General features: G+C 40.0%; 1 protein-coding gene and 1 pseudogene across 1 annotated transcript in view; one reads left to right on the top strand and one right to left on the bottom strand.

Moving 5' to 3' along the window:
• Positions 1-19,058, bottom strand: part of LOC101787477 (oocyte zinc finger protein XlCOF6-like) — a 502,509-nt gene that overhangs the window by 433,733 nt on the left and 49,718 nt on the right. The window lies entirely within an intron of this gene.
• On the top strand, positions 13,653-15,229 carry LOC100723764 (synphilin-1-like; annotated as a pseudogene).

Genomic DNA, 19,058 nt, shown 5'->3' with positions numbered 1-19,058 from the left:
TTGTGAACATGTGGATCACAAACTTGCAAATGGACACTCTTGTTTTGAAAAGGCTGTGTGCGAGCCATCATGCAGAGTGTGCAGTCACTGAATAATATTCTTAGGAGGCATCAATGTAGGTTTTCTCATGGTGCATCATTTCAAAAAGACACTATTAAATGCGATCAGTTTTTTTTTTTTTTTTGCTTTCCCCTTTTACAGAGGTGAAGACATAAAGCAGTCCTCTCGATATAAATTACCAAATGGAGAAACGGTTTCTCAAAGTCCATATACAAATGTGCACATGAAAGGTGCTGGTTTAAAACCAGGTGAAAGCATTTCCTGTAGAAGGCCGCTGGTGGATCATCCATCATAGCTAACACTGCACTCAAAACATGGGCAGCAGGGATTTCAACTGAATCTGCCCACCTGTAACAAATATGGGAAAAACCTGCACGAAACTCTGGTTCTCTCAGAAATATGCAAATTCATGGGGAAAACCCCACGAATAGATGCCATGTACAAGTTCCTACTCTGATTGCACAGCAGAAAGTACCATTAAAGAGAAGTCACATGCGAAATCATTCATCACACCCAATGATATTCAAAGTGGGGAAAGAAGTCACAACAAGAGGAATATGAAGATATGCGTACCACGTGGGGAAAGTTTTATTTTTCACCAACATATTGAATAAGACTCATGAAAAAACTCAGTCTGGAGAAAAAAACTCATATAGGTAAACACTGTGGAAAACCTTTCACTGACAAGTCAATAGGTAGTCTGGAAAGAAGTCACACTGCGGAGAAACCTTATGGGTGTGAGCAATGTGGGAAAGCTTTCACCACAAAAATTATTGTCAAGTGCACAAGAGGACTCACACTGGGGAGAAATCCTACATGTAAGCAATATGGAAAAGCTTTCAGCACATAGAGTTGTATTTGTGCACACGAGAGGACACACATTGGTGTGAAACCCTTTGTATGCAAGCAATGTGGGAAAGCTCTTAGCACAAAACATTACTCTGAAGTACATGAAAGGGCTCACAATGGGAATTAACCCGATGCATGTGAGCAGTGTGGAAAGGCTTTTAACACAAAACGTTATTGTCAATTACATGACAGGAATCACTGCAAAGAAACCCAGCGTTTGTAAGCAATATGGAAAAGCTTTCAGCACTTGCAGACATTGCCAAGTACACAGATACACTCACACTGTGCACAACCCTATGTAAGCAACCAATGTGGGAAAACTTCCAGAAGACAAGATCAATGGAAAATACATTTCAGGGTTAACACTGTGGAGAAACCCTGTGCATGTAAGCAATGTGGAAAAGCTTACAGCGCATGCAGTGTTGGTCCGAGACAGACATGCACACCGTTGACGTGATATGTACGCATGCACTCAGCACTCCACTGCTGGCACTACATGAAAGAAGCCTCTCTTAGGAGAAAGACTACACAAAAGCAAAGGTCTTTCTGTAGAAAGCATCATGAACATTTAAGAGGCAGGATAAAATCTGGATATAAAAAGTTATTTACTGTGGCATAAATCAGATGGGAAAAGCTTTTCTTGCAAGTAGTATAAAACCTTTCAATCACAGTCATATCATCAAAAGATGAAACAATTCATAGTGAAGAGACTTAGAACATGTCAGAGCAAGGTAACGAACATTTTCTCCTCAACTCAAACACATGAAAGAATTCAAATGAAAGGAAATATGCATGGATGGAAACTCTTGAGTTTTTCTAGTTGCTTTGAAATACTTGAAAGAACTCCAACTAAAGAGAAAGGAACCCTGTGTAAATAATGTGAGAATGCGTCGCTGATGCTGGTAACATCAACAAATCTAGGTTCAGCAGTGCTATAAATACAGGCATGAGAGTTCGTCATCTTGACACTACCTTTCGTTAAGTGTGTCGCAGTGTGCATCGTGGGAACACCTGCAGTCACCGAGCTTAGTCCACGTGTCAGACGCTCACAGCACTGCAAAGCAGCACTAATATAACTGACGTACAGGCTGGCAGACAGATCAATGTTGTGTCAGCCCCTGTGATATCAAAGTCTCAGTTACAACTCATATTTCTCAAAATATTGATCATTTTTCAGTGGTTTTAACTAAAGATTGAGTTACATGATGCTGTGATATCAATTGTTTCTCCAGAATATACACAGGCAGCGGACATATTCCAAAGTGCAGATGCTGTAAGCTCAGTCTTAAAGTAAATCTTTGAATTAAGTAATTTTAAATCACTTTTAGAAACATGTTGTGCTCACACGACTGTATTTTCTTGAAAGCAACAAAACAGGAGTTTAACACTGTTTCTTAAAGTATATGATAATTATCTTCTTTATTTTGTATTATGTTAGATCTGCAGGTGCAGTAATTTGTATCTCTGTACATGCCAACAGGCTCATTATTTTTTAGGGTTTTTTGTTTTCTTTTTCTTTTAGTCATTGTGCTGTAACCTGACTCCAAAATTAAAATTTCTGTAACTGTTATCAGTTTTGCATCACCTTGTATCTGAACTTTTGCTCCATATTGTCCATTATTCTAGCAAGAATTATTTAAATTATTTAAATGCATATCATAATTTATAATTTTAAAACTAGTAATTTGTGTATGAGTTTACAAGTTCATCCATTTTAAAACAATGTGTAAATTATTAAACATCATGTTTTTCACATTCTAAGAAGATATCTGTACTTATTCCATCATGATTTAAGGTTATAGCAGTGAATAATTTTGCCTATTTTTCTCTGCATCAGAGCCATTAATATCTTGGGTGTAAATTATCAGTTGTTTATTTTTAGATTGTACTTTTTAGGCTCACATTGGCATGGCTTATTTTGCAATTAATAATTCAATATGCCATCCAAAACTATCTTTAATTATATGAGTCTTCTGCCAGAGATCAGCAGGACCATATATTTTCTCAAAGAAGGTGCAATACATTATTGTAATTAACCTTTTAAGGTTCTTTAAATGATATGACGTATTTGCAAAACATTCTCAGGAATTTTTGACTGTATTGATAATTGTTTTGACAGAATGTTTTCTATTCTTTGTAACAAAGCAGAGTCTTTATTCTGTTTTTAATTTGTTTCATTTTTGGTGCCGTAAATATCATTTGTGCTTTGGCAATAAATGTTTTTTAAACTGGAAATCTCAACTCATTTATTAAAATAGAAACTGTAATTTTGTGGTTCGTTTGTGTTCTGTTTTATCAAATGTAGAGATAACTGTGTAGTTATTTTGTCATCAATATGTACCACTGTCTGATGCTTGAAGAAAATGATTTCACTTGCACTTTAGAAGACTTGTGCAAGCTGTCAGGGTGACACCATCTGGCATCCTTGACTTATTTTGCCTCCTTATTTCTAAGTAGTGCAGCGCTTTATAAAATATTCTGTACTGTTTGGTCTTTTGATTCAGTTGCTGCATAATTTTCCTTTGGGTTGCATTTCACTAATGTTAGATCAAAACATGAATGACAAATACGGTAGGTTGTCTTAATACTGTGAGCACCATACCTCAACCTAACCTAAGTTAAGTGAGTTTGGACAAAGCCATATTTTGTCTTACTTACATATTTGGTGTTCTGTGACAGTCTCACCATGTAGTCCAGGCTGGCTTTGAGATCATGGCAATCCTCAGCCCTGCAAGTGTGGGCATCCACCACACTCCAAGGAAAAAAATCCATCTCTATTTTATAATGAACTATTAAATATCTCTGCATTCATTCATTTAAGATCTACAGTTTTTTTAAGGTCCAGTGGAAAGTTGTAATTTTCTACTTATAACATCCTTATAACTCTTGCTAAGTTTATTGCTGGGTGGCTTTTGCTTTGGAGTCTTATTATAATTAGGATCTTTTATGAAAATGTGAATTTTGACCTTTTGACTGTATTACACTAGAACTCAGGGCTCTAAGCTCTAAAAACTCTTGTTCTTAACCTCATCCTTTGACTCTCAGATCCAGAACTGTGAGTAGCTACTGCTTGCTCAGTACCTAGCTGGAAACCTATATCAAAACAAAATCTTTGATATTTGTTATTTCTCATGTTTCAGCCAGAGCAAATGATTAACATTGGATTTGAAGTTGTTGATGCCATTTAGAAAACAAACAAGCAGTAAAACAGATCCAAGACAACACCTGCTACTTATCTTAGTCAGTTAAAAAGGCACATTTCCGAGAACCACCAGCGTCTCTTGGGATTCGCGCCATGTTGGAACTTAGCATGCTGGGAAACCAAGCAAGCAGCCTGCCTCCCTGCTAAGCAATTAGTGAACGTACTGTGCACGGCCTAGAGCCAAACATCCCACTTCCCATGCCTCTGTTCCCTTGTCCCCCGTTAGCAAATGGGAACCAGAAATCTGAGCATCTCTGGGAGGTTGACCATAGCAAATAAGGGGGACTTCCTTCTACCATCTCTTCGAAGGCAAATATTTTTATTACTGTTCTGCTTTATTCTGATTAATGGTACTGCTCTATTCAATATTCTGTTTTGATAAGTTCTATAATGTTCTGTATTGCATTTTATTTTGATATACGTGATTGAAAGAACAACTACTGTAAAGATAACAAAATAGACTGTGACACCTATTACTGTTACCCCCGTAACCTGCTGTGAGGTTCTGTACCAATTTCACTACACAGTCTCAGCTGGCTTTATTCTGTCTTGTTCTGTTGTATTTTACTACTTTCAAAATAAAATTTTTAAAAAGCACATTCGTGACAGATGTGCCTCTTAGACTGTACTACATTGCAGAATACACCATTTGCCTTTACACGCATGCACGTGGGAGTGATTTCACTGCAGCTCATTTCAAATTCTTATCAAAACATTGCATAGTGCACACTGCTAACAGAGTCAGATCGGAAGTGTAGAGAACAGTTTATCCTTCGCATTTTTATTTACCACCTGCTCATCATCAAGAAATTCTTGGTGGTACCAGCAACTTCTGTAGTAACCCTACCACTGAAGCACAGGAGAAGTGCATGATTAAAACCAATCTGGGGAGGGATCGTGCAACTCTGTGAAGTGTGTGTCAAAATAAAACATGACAAGCTCCAGCCGAAGCTCAGTGCAGCACTATTAGGTAAACCTTGTCTTACCTGCCAGGCATCGTGGCAGGCGCCGACATGCCTCGCACACGGAACGCTGAGGTAAGAGAACTACAGCGACTTCTTGATCAACAGGGACTTCATAGTGAGTTCAAGGACAGACAGAGCACGTGGCAAGACTGTCAGACTGTAGGAATCAACAACAGTAGTTTGTGCTTAGTTTGTTTCTTCGGTTTTGATTATGATACATTCACTACTTAAACAATTATACAATTGTGCCTACTGCATTTCATCCTTTATTCTTTTCTCCCAAATTTTCCCCTTAGTCTTAAAAAGAAAATATAAACACACAGAACGATTTTCACCAAAGCCATGGAGATCACTGTGCCATTTCCCACATGGCGATGGGCACGTACTCATCCTCCCCATGTCACAGATAGGAAAATAAAATTGGCTGAATGATTTTATGTATTAAAGTCAACAATTCCAAACAGCCTCATGGGTTCAGTATACCATGCTGGGTTAGCATTTGGGGATGTAAATTTCTACATCAGAAAAACAGAGTGAGTTCACATAAATAATCTGATCGTGCACATCAGGGTCCTAGAAAAACAGACACCCAGACACAAAGGCTGTACATGGAAGGAAAACAAAGTTCAAAGGTGAAATCAATAAATGTGAGACTAGTGAAACATGACACAACCACCTGAATAGATACAGAAAACCCTTGGATGAAATCCAATATTTATTCAAAAAAGTTGTTTTCTTGATTGAGGAAGAGAGTTCTACAAAAACCTTTCATCAATCTGGTAAAAGTCATTTATGAAAAAACATAATAGCAAGATTACATGAAATGTGAAATAACTCAAAGCTTTCCTGAAGCTTAGAAGACAGGAATGTTTATGACAAAACTTTTAAATTACTCCCCAAGAGTGTATCCCAAGCAATCAGAAAGAGAATCATCAGGGATTTATATATATCTGGAAGATGAGAGTCGGATGGGCTTTGCTGCATTCCCGGGGCTATTTCTGTTGTTACTGTCCTTAAGAAACTGGATGAGAGCGACCACTGGAGACAGCTGGGGTCAGACGGAAGGCTGGAAGGAGGCGGCCAGCCCTGACCTCGAGGACGCGGGCCACACGCACAGCCATCGCCCGGGTGACTCAGTCCGGACCTGAAAGTCAGGCGACGGTGTGCGAGCCCTAGTGCCTGGCACAGATGTGGGTGCTGACTCCCTTCTGGATCCCAGCACGAGCAGGGAGCTGTCTGGACTTGGAGACACCCCAAACCGTAGATAGCAGAAGACACAAAGCAACAGTCACCAAGATTTGCTCTTCCTCGTCTCTTTCCACTTCTTAGAGGCACGCGTGGCTTTCTCCCCTCAGTGCACTTCACTGTTTGCATGTCTTGGGGAAGCTTCTTTCGTCCTCCAATCGGACTTTCTTACATGTACCTTCTCAGATTTATGCATTTTTTCTTTCTCTGTTTTAATTTTTCTCCCTTGACTTCTTTGTCATCCTCTAGTACATTTTGTCACTTTTTATTCTACTGTTCCACAAAATTTCCTATTAACTTTTACGTATTGTGCAAAGATTCCTGTAGTGTCTTTAGGAACTTTTTACCTGTTCTTCTGTCCCCCTGACATTGGCCACTTTCAGGTTTCAAAGTTTTCTTCTTGGATTCCTCCTGTCCTAGCCTCTTACATCTTTTATAAACCAGAAAGATTTACTGATGTTTTAAGCAGTTCAGACTGTGGGATTATGCTTGGATTCATTTTTACCATTAGTAGAGATATAACTTAGTTTTAGTGCATTGCAGTGTGCATCAGTAGCGAGGCTGTCAGGCTGTTAACACTGTGAAGGTGGATTTATTCTCTAGGTTAATGTTGGTATATAAAAGGTTCCTATGGAATCTAATATTGAGTTAGTCTTGAATGGTACTTCTAAAACTGATTTGCTTAATGTTACTACCAACACAGCAAATTCACTATTACTGTGTTTTCTGTGTAAGACAACACTGTGATTACATTTTTGACAGTAACAGTATTACTAGGGTACATTTCCAAAGAATTCGGCTGTGGGCCAGTTACCCCAGATCTTCACTGACCAAATTAACTGGGGTTCTAGATCTTACCACAGACGCAAAGGACTCTAGTTAGCCACACCCAAAGTACATCAGTGAAGAATAACTGAGGATATCTCTATACTAGCAGCAAAACGTGTTCACTCTAAGCATGTGCAAAACTCAACATGAAAAATCAACAAACAAAAACAATTAACCATTAGAAAAAAAATGTAAGAAAATGCCTCCCACACTCCCGTTCCCACACCAACTCAGGCAGGACTGAGGGAGAGAACAGCATGAGCTGTACACAGTGATTACCCTAAAGAATGTTGGTGGAGGGGAGAAAACAGAAGTGGGACTCCGCAGGCTCACAGAAGATAAAGCTAGACAGGAAACCAAAGTGCTCTGTACCCAAAGTGGCCAGAAGCTTTCAGAAGACCCTGGGCAGGACTCAGACGCACTGAACAGCATGATTCAAATGTGAACGATCATTTACCAAAGAACTCGTGTGCAGGAAAATATTTCAAAGACAAGTAGAGAAGACTACAGTTGTTTTTTCTTTCTTGAAATCAAATGTTATTGGTGCATTTTAGATGTACATATGATGACGTTTGTCATGGAGAATCTGTACATGTCTGCTTGTTTCTTTTCTCCCCTACCCTCCCTCAAACCCTCCTTTTCTCCACATTGACAAAAGCTTTGTTTCTGTGTTTTCCTTCTTCTCTGATTTTTATTTCCTTTTCCGTTTTTTCTTTCCCCCTACTTTCCTTTGCTCCCCTCTCCATTTGAACGTTTTCTTCCTATTTGACAATATCTAATACACGCTTTGGTCCTTATTTGCCCTTCAGTTTCTCACATCAGAGTAACAATTAGACATCTACAGGTGTGTCCAATTTATTTCACTTAACAGTGTTGTGTCCAGTTTCCTCCACATACTAGGAATATCTCAAGCTTGTCTCTTTCTTTATGACAGAGTAAGTGTCCATTGTATAAGAAACCCACATCTTCTCTGTTCATCACTCATTGTGATTTTGGGTTAAAGATATTAAAGATTATATTGAAAGTATGGATAGTAACAGCGATCCGTGAGAGGCCATAATTTCATAGAGTGTGTACGATGATGGCCCCAAAGAGCGGCTACTCAGACACCTGAAAAGCACCGTGAGGTCATGAAAAGGGATCCACCGCCTGCTGCATGGTGCAGAAGACTAAGTAGTTGGCATGACTGAAAAATCAAAACATCATGGCTGACATGAGCAAAACTGCTCACAGAAATCAAGCAGAAAACTTCAAGTGCAGTGAAAGAAATATACGTACACACAGGAGAGACATACCGGATGTCAGGTAGCCTGGAATAAGAGAGAAACTTCTCCATACTACACGGACCTTAAACTGCCAGATATTCATTACAGGGACAAAATCTTATGAACTGTTAGGGAAAGCAACAAATTTCACGTACATGGGGACCTGCTATATTAACATTAGACTTCTCAACACAGACCCTGAAGGTCAGGATGCGGTGAGGAGGTGTTTCAAACCCTACACCATAACAACGTCCAAGTCCATCTTATGTAACCCCCTTCACAATGAAATGTGATGAAATATTTCCACAACAAGGAGCACCTCCAGAAGCTCATCACCTCCAAACAGCATTATAAAAAAATTGTCAAGGATATTCTAGAAGGAAACATTGAAGCCAAAATGTTCAATGTTTACAAAGTGAATAAAACATCTGGCATGATGGTGCACTCCCGTAGTCCCAGAACTTGGGAGGCTGAGGCAGGAGGATCGTTGCAAGTTCAAGACTCACCTGGGCTACAAAGTCAGCACAGCGTCAGCCTGAACTGCATAGGGAGACCTTGTCTCAAAAAGACAAAAACAAAGTGAATATAAATAAATACGGAAATCAGAAAAAGGACCCCGATGTGATCACAGGAGCAAGCCCATAACATCAAGTAATAACATTCAATAAAAGTTTTTATTTTGCTGTGATAACATTTGTTGATTCTTGATGTTATTTCATCTGAAATCATTTTTCTGATCAGAAAATCATGGTAGATGTCTATGTCTATTTCACCTTGAAGAAGACTGTGTGTTTCTGTTTTTCTCTCTAGGTTTTCGATCTAATTTTAGTTGAGTCCGTGCTGAGAGATAATGGTCTCGATTGAACCTCCTCGATATGGACAACAGCTTCTCTCAGCGCCGTTTATTTAAGGGGCTACCTTTACTTCAGCATGTGTTCTGGAGACTCTTTCAAAGATCAGGCTGCCGAGTGTACCTGTACGTGTACACGTTCTCTCCTGGCTTCACTGAGCTGCATGTCTGTTTTTCATGAAACATGTTGTGTAGATCACGGAAGCTTTGTAAAATAACTGGAAATCTGGCACTGTGATTCCCTCTGCTTCTGTGTTACAGCCAGCAATGGTTTTGCTCTTTTGGTCTCTCCCATGAAGGATGCTGTTGGTGTTTTGACTGCAGCTGCATTCAAATTACGCTTCAGTGTTGGAAATACTGCCCTTGTGGTAACTTGTTTTGCCTATTCAGAAAAAGGGAATATGCTTCTATTTTTGATGTCTTCTTTGATTTCCTTTTTCAAATATACACGCATTTTCATCAGAGAGATCTCTCACTTCCTTGGGTAGGTTAATTTCACTGTATTTAAATTTATGATGCTGTAGTTAATGGGGCTGTTTTCTTGATGTGTTTCTCAGTGAATATTTCTTTACAGGGTTGCTTTTAATTTTATGATTATTTTGTATCTTGCAAAATTATTGAGTTTGTTTAATAATTCTAGGTTGCTGTCTTGAAATTTCATTTGGCTTTTCCATGTAAAGAATCTTGCGATTTATAAATAAAGGTAGTGTGACTCTTTCCCTTGCATTGCCTGTATATTTCTTTCTCTTGCCGATTGCTCTGGTTAATCTGCTGAATATTACATTGAACAGGAATATTATGTTAAACCTCTATATTGAGTACCATATTCACTACTACGGTACTCATCATACAACCTTGTCTTATTCCAGATTTTAAGACAGTTTTCAGTATTTTCATTATTTAATATGATGACAATATTAAATGACTTCATTAATAACTTCATTAACGATTTTTATCAGATTGAAGATGTTCTTTACATTTAGAGTTGGCCAGGCTACCAGTCTTAGGGTTGTGGTTGTGGAAAAGATAAAATATAAGACAAAATGCAATAAAGTTGTGGGTGTGACTAGGAAGGCCAGACTTTTTTGGAGCTAAAAGAAAGACTTCTTTGGATTGTCAGTATTTGTTGGATTTTCAACGATTTTGTGGGCGGAGCATGAAAATGCAGAGTATAAGTGGAGCAGCAAACGTGAAGATGAACGAGGACTTATAAAGGTAGAACAGAGACATTCCGGGCGGTAAACCTCGCTCATTAGGAGACTGCCGTACCTGTAAGGTTAGCAGTTACTGCCTGCAGCTGACGTGAGAACCAAACGTCCTCCTGTGTGGCCTTCTCTTGCTCTCAGAGACGTCACACCATCACAGCCTGTCAGGTCTGTGCTGTGACTGTCGGCTCATGCCAACTGTTAGCTCTTTGAGCACTCACCTGGTCCAGGACAGAAGTATTATTAAATATATAAAGTGCTCCTGGCCACACATCCCGGCTGGGCCTGGCTGTATTGTGACAGAGCAGGGCAGCCGCCTTCTCCCGCACTGCCGTCCATCTATCCCATGAAATGGAAGTGTTTGACCTTACTCAAAATATGCAAAGTAGTCAGATAGCTCAGTGTCAAAGTCTTAGCACCAGAGGGCTAAAGAGAGCTCAGGGAGGTTCCTGAGCTCAATTCCTGTTACAAAAGCTTTCACAGTCTTACATGTTGCTTTTACATTACAGACATGGGCAACTCAGTGCCAAAGCCCCTACCACCCTTGGAACGCATGCTTAAACACTGAAAGATGTTCAGCCCTTCCATGCTGAAAAAGAGACAATTGGAGCCCTGGAGCCAAAATGGAATACAGAGGGAAGAATTAATTATGATGTTCTTTTACAACTAAAATCATATTGTAAGAAAGAGGGAAAAAATGGCTACAAATGCAGTATGTCAAAATTTTCTTTGCATTAAAAGAATTCTTACCTATGCTCCAGGTATAATAACTATAATCCTTCTGAGAACACTCCCATTCATAAGTCTCTTTCTCTCAGTGATTTAAAGAAAATTAAACTAGGACTGGGAGAATTTTCAGATGACCCTGGGACATTGACGTTTTTAGAGGATTTGCTCAGACCTATGAGCTAGGCTGGGAAATGTCACGTTACTCTTAAATCAAAAATTGACTTCTATCCTCATTAGTATAGAGGTGAAAAAAAATTGACTTCTAGTGAGAGAGACACAGCATTACAAGCTGCTATTACCTTTGGAGATAAATATCATATTGTTATTTTTAAAAGGCCAGAAGACAGAAAGTCAGGGGAACCAGCAGTTCCCACAGGGGCACAAGCAGCTCCTACCCAAGACCCCAGGTGGCCTGCCAGCAATATAGGAGATTGAACAGGAGACATTTTCAAGTGTGTATTCTTGAAGGTCTAAGAAGGACAAAAACCAAGGTTTATGGTTATTTTAAATTGCCAGCTACTTCTCAGGAAAAGGGTGAAAGCCCTATGACTTCTTAGATCATGTATCAGATTCAATAACAAAACATATGTCTACAGATCCTCATTCAATAGAGGGACAGATTTTGCTTAAAGATAAGTTTATTAACAGTCAGACTCCGATATTAGAAAAAAGCTACAAAAGATAGCCTTTGCTCTGGATAGCTCTCTTCATACCTTAGTAAAAGTTTCCTCCTTAGTGTCTTCCTAATAAGGAAGAAGCCGAGGAGAGAAAACAAAGAGACGGAGAACAAGCAGCTGCTTTTGCTGCAGCCTGTTAAAAGAAACAGACTCTAAGTCTGATTCTCCAGGCTCCAAGAAGAATTCAAAGACAAGGCAGATCTGCTATCAGTGCCACAGGCCAGGTCACCTTAAGGGGGACGGCATTCAGAAGCCCCCTGCGCCACGTCCCAGTGCCAAGGTAACCACTGGAGGTCGGACTCCCCTCTGAGGTCAAGGACCAGGGTTCAGACCCATCCTATCAGTTGGTCCAGCAGAACTGAAGGGCCGGGGCACTTGCTGCCCTCTCCGTCTGACCAGACTGTCCTCTGCACAGAGAGTCCCGGGTAACCATGACCACGGAGGGAAAAGAAACCAGCCCAGTGCTGGACACTGGCACAAGCCTCTCGGTCCTGCTTTTTATCCCTGGCCTCCTTCTCCTTCCAGTGAACTGAGTCCCTGCGAGGAGGCCTTTCCCTACTTTTCACAACCTTTAGGCTGTAACTGGGATAGTTTTCTTTTTACACATTCATCTTTGATGATGCCTGAAAGTCCAGGTCCTCTCTTAGGAGGAGACATTTTATCAGGTGTAAATACTGTCATGCATATGCACCCAGGTCAGGTGTGCTGCGTTCCCCTCATGGAGACAGAAATAAATCCTGAAGTGTGGGCATCTAAAGGTGGACACGGTCGGGCAATAAATCCACAGGACCAAGCATCTCAATTCACACTGACCGTGCTGCCCAGCGTTAGAGATGGGTAAGCAGCTGAACTCTGTGCCCACTTTCCTGATTCTCCTGCTGATATCTCAGTAGCCATTCAAACCATCAGAGAACAAATCAAAGACATTCTAAAATTCTAAAATTCCTGAACATTGTTCTTATACAAATGAATTCTAGTTTCTCTTGGTGGACATCTTTGTTAACTATACCCATAATTGTCTTACTGATTTCACTCTTCGGCCCACACGTACTTAGCTGTTCTGTGGCTTTGTCTCCTCCAGAGTTAAAGCTGTGTGCATACCCAAGATGAGAATGCATGGTGTCTATCGAGGGCCTCTAGACAGGATCTCTGCAGAAGTTCCTCGGCCATTCAGCACTGTGACCCTGCTCAGCCTGAAGCAGCTCGATTGGTCATTGTCCATTACCCCTCACAGCAATTTTGGTTACTTCTTCAGGGCGGGAATGTGACAGGCAGCTGATCCCGTTAGAAATATTATAGGCAGTCTGACAGGGCTAGACCCTTGTGGAAGATGTCTGATAACCTTGGAGGGGACACACACATTTTGCTGTGGGCTAGATCTCAAAACAGAAGACAAAACAAATGCAACCACACCCTTAAGTATAATCCATAGGGATTAAATCTGATCACCTTGAGAAGCCAAGAGTCACCCCTATAGGAGGAGTCACTGATCTCTAATAATGCCCGCTTCCTACGTCGCTTGGGAAACCATTTGTCCCCAATTTAATAAATTTTACCTAAATATTGATCTTCTTGGCTAACTGTAGTTATGTCCCACCTTATGCCCACCTGTTTTATGAGTTCCCACCTTGACCCCATGGTTTTACGCTATAAAATCCCTGGAAAAGACAGAGTCCTGGGCGACCCGCTCAGGACCCATTCTGTCTCTCTTCAGACAGAAGCTTTCTTTCTCTCAATAAATGTATTCTACTGTTCAAAAAATGTGCAAGGAATAACAATGGAAGCTCCTGAATACCTTGATTTGGTAAAATTGACTTCAGCAATAATGTATCTTATTCAGTCACATCACTTAAGACCGTCCCAGAACTGTGCTGAAGATGTGACTCACAAAATGAAGACAGCGCAGTTTCTACCTCTAGCTGGGATTGTGGCATCTCCACGCTCACCACAAACATGCAGGAGCCCACAGGAATCGCCGATGTGTACAGTAAGTTCCACCCTGTGAAGCGGGTTTCCCCACTAACACACTGGCCAGGGACTCTGGAGAACAATGAAAGTGATGACAAAAAGAACCATAAGGTGGTACCAGAAAGGGGGAGAGACTGGCCAGGGTCCCCAGACTGAGGAGGTCGGCCACAAAGATGGAGGCGGCAGCTCGCCAGGCAAGAGCTCTGAGCCCAGCACTGCACTGGGTGAACTGGAACATTATGACCTCGACATGGATGACATACTGCATGTGCCTTACACTAAATCCAGTCAACAGCTTGCCTCTTTTCTCAAGGCAACTTCAGAAAAACAGAATTTTTAGTCTGTGTACAACCCCTGACAGCTTTTCTGGCAAAGCCTGCTCTCCAGGAAGCTCAGAGAACTCTCCCTCCACCATGTCGCCATTCTGTGTTCTTTCTCTTGTGAAGTCCTCCCTGGAGAAAGGCACCCACTGTCCTCTGTGACTCACGCAAGTTGTCCACTAAGAAAGCTGAGAATTCACCTCATCCTGGTAAATGTGGCTCTGCCTAATGCACATGAAAACCAGAATAAAGGCTTCTTAAGCAGGCCTTTACTGATCCACATAATCAAAAAATTGAGAAGACAGCACCTGCTGCCGCCTCAAGGCTTTCTGCTCGCAGTCCTCAGCCACAGATACCCCCTGGAGGAGAGGTCAGTGGCACAGCCTGGACAGCTCTCAAGGCCCAGGAGAAAGGAATGAGCATTCGAAAAAAGTAAAAAGCATCTTGAACATCATTAAAAAAGGACCAATATCTCTCCTGCCACACCTAGCTGCAGACCATCTAGACAAAATCCTTGGTGACACTGGAAACAACCTTAAGACCATCGCTGCATCAGGAGGCCATGCAGAATTTCTGCAGCACCCCAGCTCTCTACTGGGGCAAGATTGTCTCAATGAGCAGAACGTGGAGAAGCTGACTTCAGTGGGCCTGGCCACCAAGAATGGAGTTGTACGTTGGATAGTGAGTGAAACTGAAGCCTTTGCAGAACTGAGTTGTCTAAGGATTTTCCAAGCCTTATTCATTATGCAGGTTGCTAGGGCCAGGAAAAGATTCTCTTGTGGTGTCTTCATTCATGTAAGAACAAGGCATCTCACTGGATGAAGTGGACTGCCACAGCAACAATGATGTTCTGGTAGCCTCGCAGCATGGGTACCCTGGGTGTATACAGACCTTGGTGGAGTAAGGAGCAAATGTCACCAGGCAGAACAGCACAGGGGAGAAGCTCTTGCAGAGCACAGAATGGCACGGGTACACCCTGTGCTCACATTACGTCGCGGTAGTGGAGACCTGCATGTCACTGGCCAGTATTTTAAAATTTCATTTTGTGCTTTTTGTATCAAGCTAATTTGAGCTTCAAGGAATGAATATGGTTATGCTATAAGGGTATCTATATCTCCATATATATATGCAAGTATATAATTATGTAAATAGTAAAAGCACAGTTATAGAATAGTAAACAGATACATGTTATAACAATCAAATAGCCTCTGCCTAGGCTCCTGCTGCCTGTCATATAAACACCCCGCTAAATTCAGTCAGCCCTGACTTCATAGTCCAGCTGCTTTATGTCTGATAATGGTCTGGGACCAATTTGGGTATTACATCCACAACTCTTTCAATGGAATTCTGGGAGTCTTTTATGTAGAGTATCATGTCATCTGCAAATAATTATAACTTAACTTGTTCCTTTTCTATCCTTATTCTTTTTATTTTCTCTCTTGTCTAATTGTTCTGGCTAATGTTTCCAGAACTATACTGATTAGAAATGGTGATAATAAACATCCTTGCCTTAATCCCGATTATATGTTGAAAGTTTTCAGTTATTGTCCAATTAGTAAAATATTGGCTGTTGGTTTGTCACATATGGTTTTTAACAGATTGAGGTAGAGACTATCTATTCTGATGTTTCATAGGATTTTTGTCATTAATGAGTGTTGGATTTTGCAAAATCTTTTTTAATCTCTTGAGATGATCACATGATTCTTCTTTGCCTCTGTTGATATGGTATATTGTGTTTATTCATTTGCATGTGTTGAACCATCCCTGCATTCCTGGGGTGAATCCTACTTAATTGTAGTGTAATCTTTTCATGATTTGCTGCATTGTTTTTGCCAATATTTTATAAAGGATTTTTGCATCTCTGTTCGTTAGGAGGCTGGCCTGTAATTCTCTTCCTTGGTTGGCTCTCTCTCTGGTTTCAGTATTAGGGTAATATTTGCCCCCAGGAATGAGTTAGGGAGAATGTCTTCCCTTTCAATTTCATTGAAAAGTTTGAGGAGTGTTGGCATTGTCTTCCCTAAATTTCTTGTAGAATTCAGTAGTGAATCCATCAGGACCTGGGCTTTTATTTGTTTGTAAAAGTTCTAACTACATTTTCAATTTCATTAACTAAAATTGGATTATTCCACCTTTTTACATCTTCTTAATCCAGTTTTGGTAATTCATATGCTTCTAGGAATCTGTCTATTTCTTCTGTGTTAACGAACCTAATAGTAAGTATTGACAATCTTCTTTACTTCCACAGGATCTGCCGTGATTTCACCCTTTTCATTTCTGGTTGTGTGGATTTGAATTTATTTCCTTTTTTTGATGAAGTTGGCTAGGGGTTTATCAATTTTATTTGTTCTTTCAAAGAACCAACTCTTTGATTCATTCTTTGTATTGTTTTCTTGGTTTCAATTGCATTGATTTCTACACTGATCTTTACAATTTTTTCCCTTCTTTGGGCTTTGGGCTTGACTTGCTCTTTTTCAGAAGTTAGAGGTACAGCATTAGGTTGTTTGTGTTCGTTCCACTTGCTTGATGTGAGAATTTACTGCAATAATTTTCCCTCTGAGAACTGCTTTAATTGTATCCCATAGGTTCTGGTAAATTGTATTTGCATTTTTGTTTGATAGTAGATATTGCTTAATTTCTTCTGTGACATATTGGTTATTTAGGAGAGTACTGTTTAATTTATGGGGTTGCTATGGGGTTTTTTGTTTTTAATTTCCAATTCTATTGCATGATGGTCAGATAATATGCATGGGATTATTTCAATTCCTTTGCATTTACTTAAGTGTTTTCTGTGGGCTATTATATGATCTATTTCAGAGAATGACCCATGTTCAGCTGAGAACATGTATTCTGATGTTATTCTGTGGAACACTGTACACATCTACTAGGTCCATTTGTTCACAAGTTTGATTTAGTTCTATTATTTCTTTGATAAGTTTTTGTTTGGTTGATCTGTCTCCTTGTGGGTGTTTATGTCCCCCCGTATAACTGTATTATTGCTTACTTGGTTTTTCATATCTATTAAGATATTTTTTTTGTCTTTTTTGAGTCAGGGCTTGCTATGCGGTTCAGGCTGGCCTTGAACTCACTTTGTAGCCCAGGCTGGTCTTGAACTCACAACGATCCTCCCACCTCAGCCTCATGAGTGCTGGGATTACAGGCATGAGTCACCATGCCCGGTTTCTATTAAGATTTGTCTTACACAGTTTGATGCTCCTATATTTGGTGCATATACTTATTATTGTAATCTCTTCTTGAAATTTTCCCCTAACATGTATGTAGTGACCTTCTTGATCCCTTTTGATCATTTTTGGTGTGAAGTTCATGTTGTTTGCAAACAGAATAGATACTTCCAATTTTTTCTGTTCTGTTCTGGTCTCATGGAATATTGTTTTCTACCCTTTGACTTTTAATCTATGAATATCTTTTTTAGTAAGTGTGTTTCTTGTACACAGGATATTGTTGGATGTTGTTTCTTAATCCACTTTGGCAGTCTGTTTCTTTTTATTGGTGAGTTGAGACCATTTTTGTTGATGACTATAACTGATAGGTTCTGACTCATCTTTGTCCTGTTATCTTTCTGTTGTTGGTTCTCTATGTTTTCTCTCTGTTTGCCCTGCTTGGTGATTTCCTTCTGCGGTTGTTCTTGGAATTACAGCCATCTTTATCTCTCTCTAGGGGACCTTTTAGTACTCTTTTGTAGTATTGGTTTGGTGGTCAAGAATTTCTTCAGTTCTATATCATTGACATATCTTATTTCTTCACCAATTTTCAGATTTTGCAGGGTACATCAGTCTGGGTTGGAAGTTGTTTCCTTTCAGGACTTGAAATACTTCATTCCAAGCTCTTCTTGACTTGAAAGTTTGTGCTGAGAAGTCTGCTGGTTCTGATGGTTTTCCTTCACAGGCGATGTGTTTCTTTTTCTGACATCTTTTAGTACTCTATTCTTGTGCTGAATTTCTGGAATCTTAATTACTATGTCTGGTGATTTATTTTGGTTAAGGCTAATTGGGGTTCTATATGCATCACTTTATCTGTGTATCAGATTCTTTTCCCATGCTTAGAAATTTTTCTATTATTTCTGCAAATGGTCTTCTTATACCATTTGTGTTGACCTATGCTTTTTCGTTTACACCTATCAATCTTACATTGTTTCTGTTTGCATCACAGCTGTCGAATTATTGTTTCCGGGTTCCTTGTTATTTTTAAGAGATCTTTTCTTTATGGTCATAAGCTTTCATCCTGTCATCAAAGTTTGAGTCTATCTTTAGCTTCATTCAAGCAGTTTTTCCAGCTTTTAATGGAATTTTTTTCTGTATAGCCCTTTGAATCTGTTTCATGCATTCTGTCTTATATTGTTCAAAGTTTCTATCATTTTATGTTCCCCTATTTTTTATCTATGTCTTCTTTAGATACACTCAACATTTCTTTCATAATGTTTGTCACTTTTTTTAAACCTGGGAGATTATTTCTGATCTGATTTCCTCTATAGCTTCATGGAGTTGTTTCTTTGCTTCAATTGCTATCATTTCAGAAAGTTCAGTTGTGCATTTTCCAGTGTCTTCCAATTCTGTCTCCGTTTGTCCTTAGTGTGCTAGAGGACTGAGACTACATCATGCTTTATTTTATTTTCTTCTGGGACCTGTGTGGTTGGATTGAATTGGGGTGTCGGAGCTTTGATTCTTTGATACCCAATATGGCTAGCTGGGGCACACTCCTGAACTATGGTGCTGGGGCCTTGTGCTGTGATGGGCAGAACTCAAAACCTCCAGGACCCATTGGCTCAGATGGTTGTTCCTGATGGATGGTTCTGAGACTTTTGGCTGGTTAGGGCTTTGTACCTCTGGGAACTGTGAGGCTGGCTGGGCATTTTCCCAATTGCTCTGGGATGCTGGGCT

Source organism: Cavia porcellus, unplaced genomic scaffold, assembly GCF_034190915.1.
Source record: "Cavia porcellus strain 051 isolate PalLab524CR breed Dunkin Hartley unplaced genomic scaffold, mCavPor4.1 scaffold_33, whole genome shotgun sequence".
NCBI classification, from domain to species: domain Eukaryota; kingdom Metazoa; phylum Chordata; class Mammalia; order Rodentia; family Caviidae; genus Cavia; species Cavia porcellus.
Note: the sequence above shows the minus strand (reverse complement) of the source record. Positions and strands in the feature narration are given on the sequence as shown.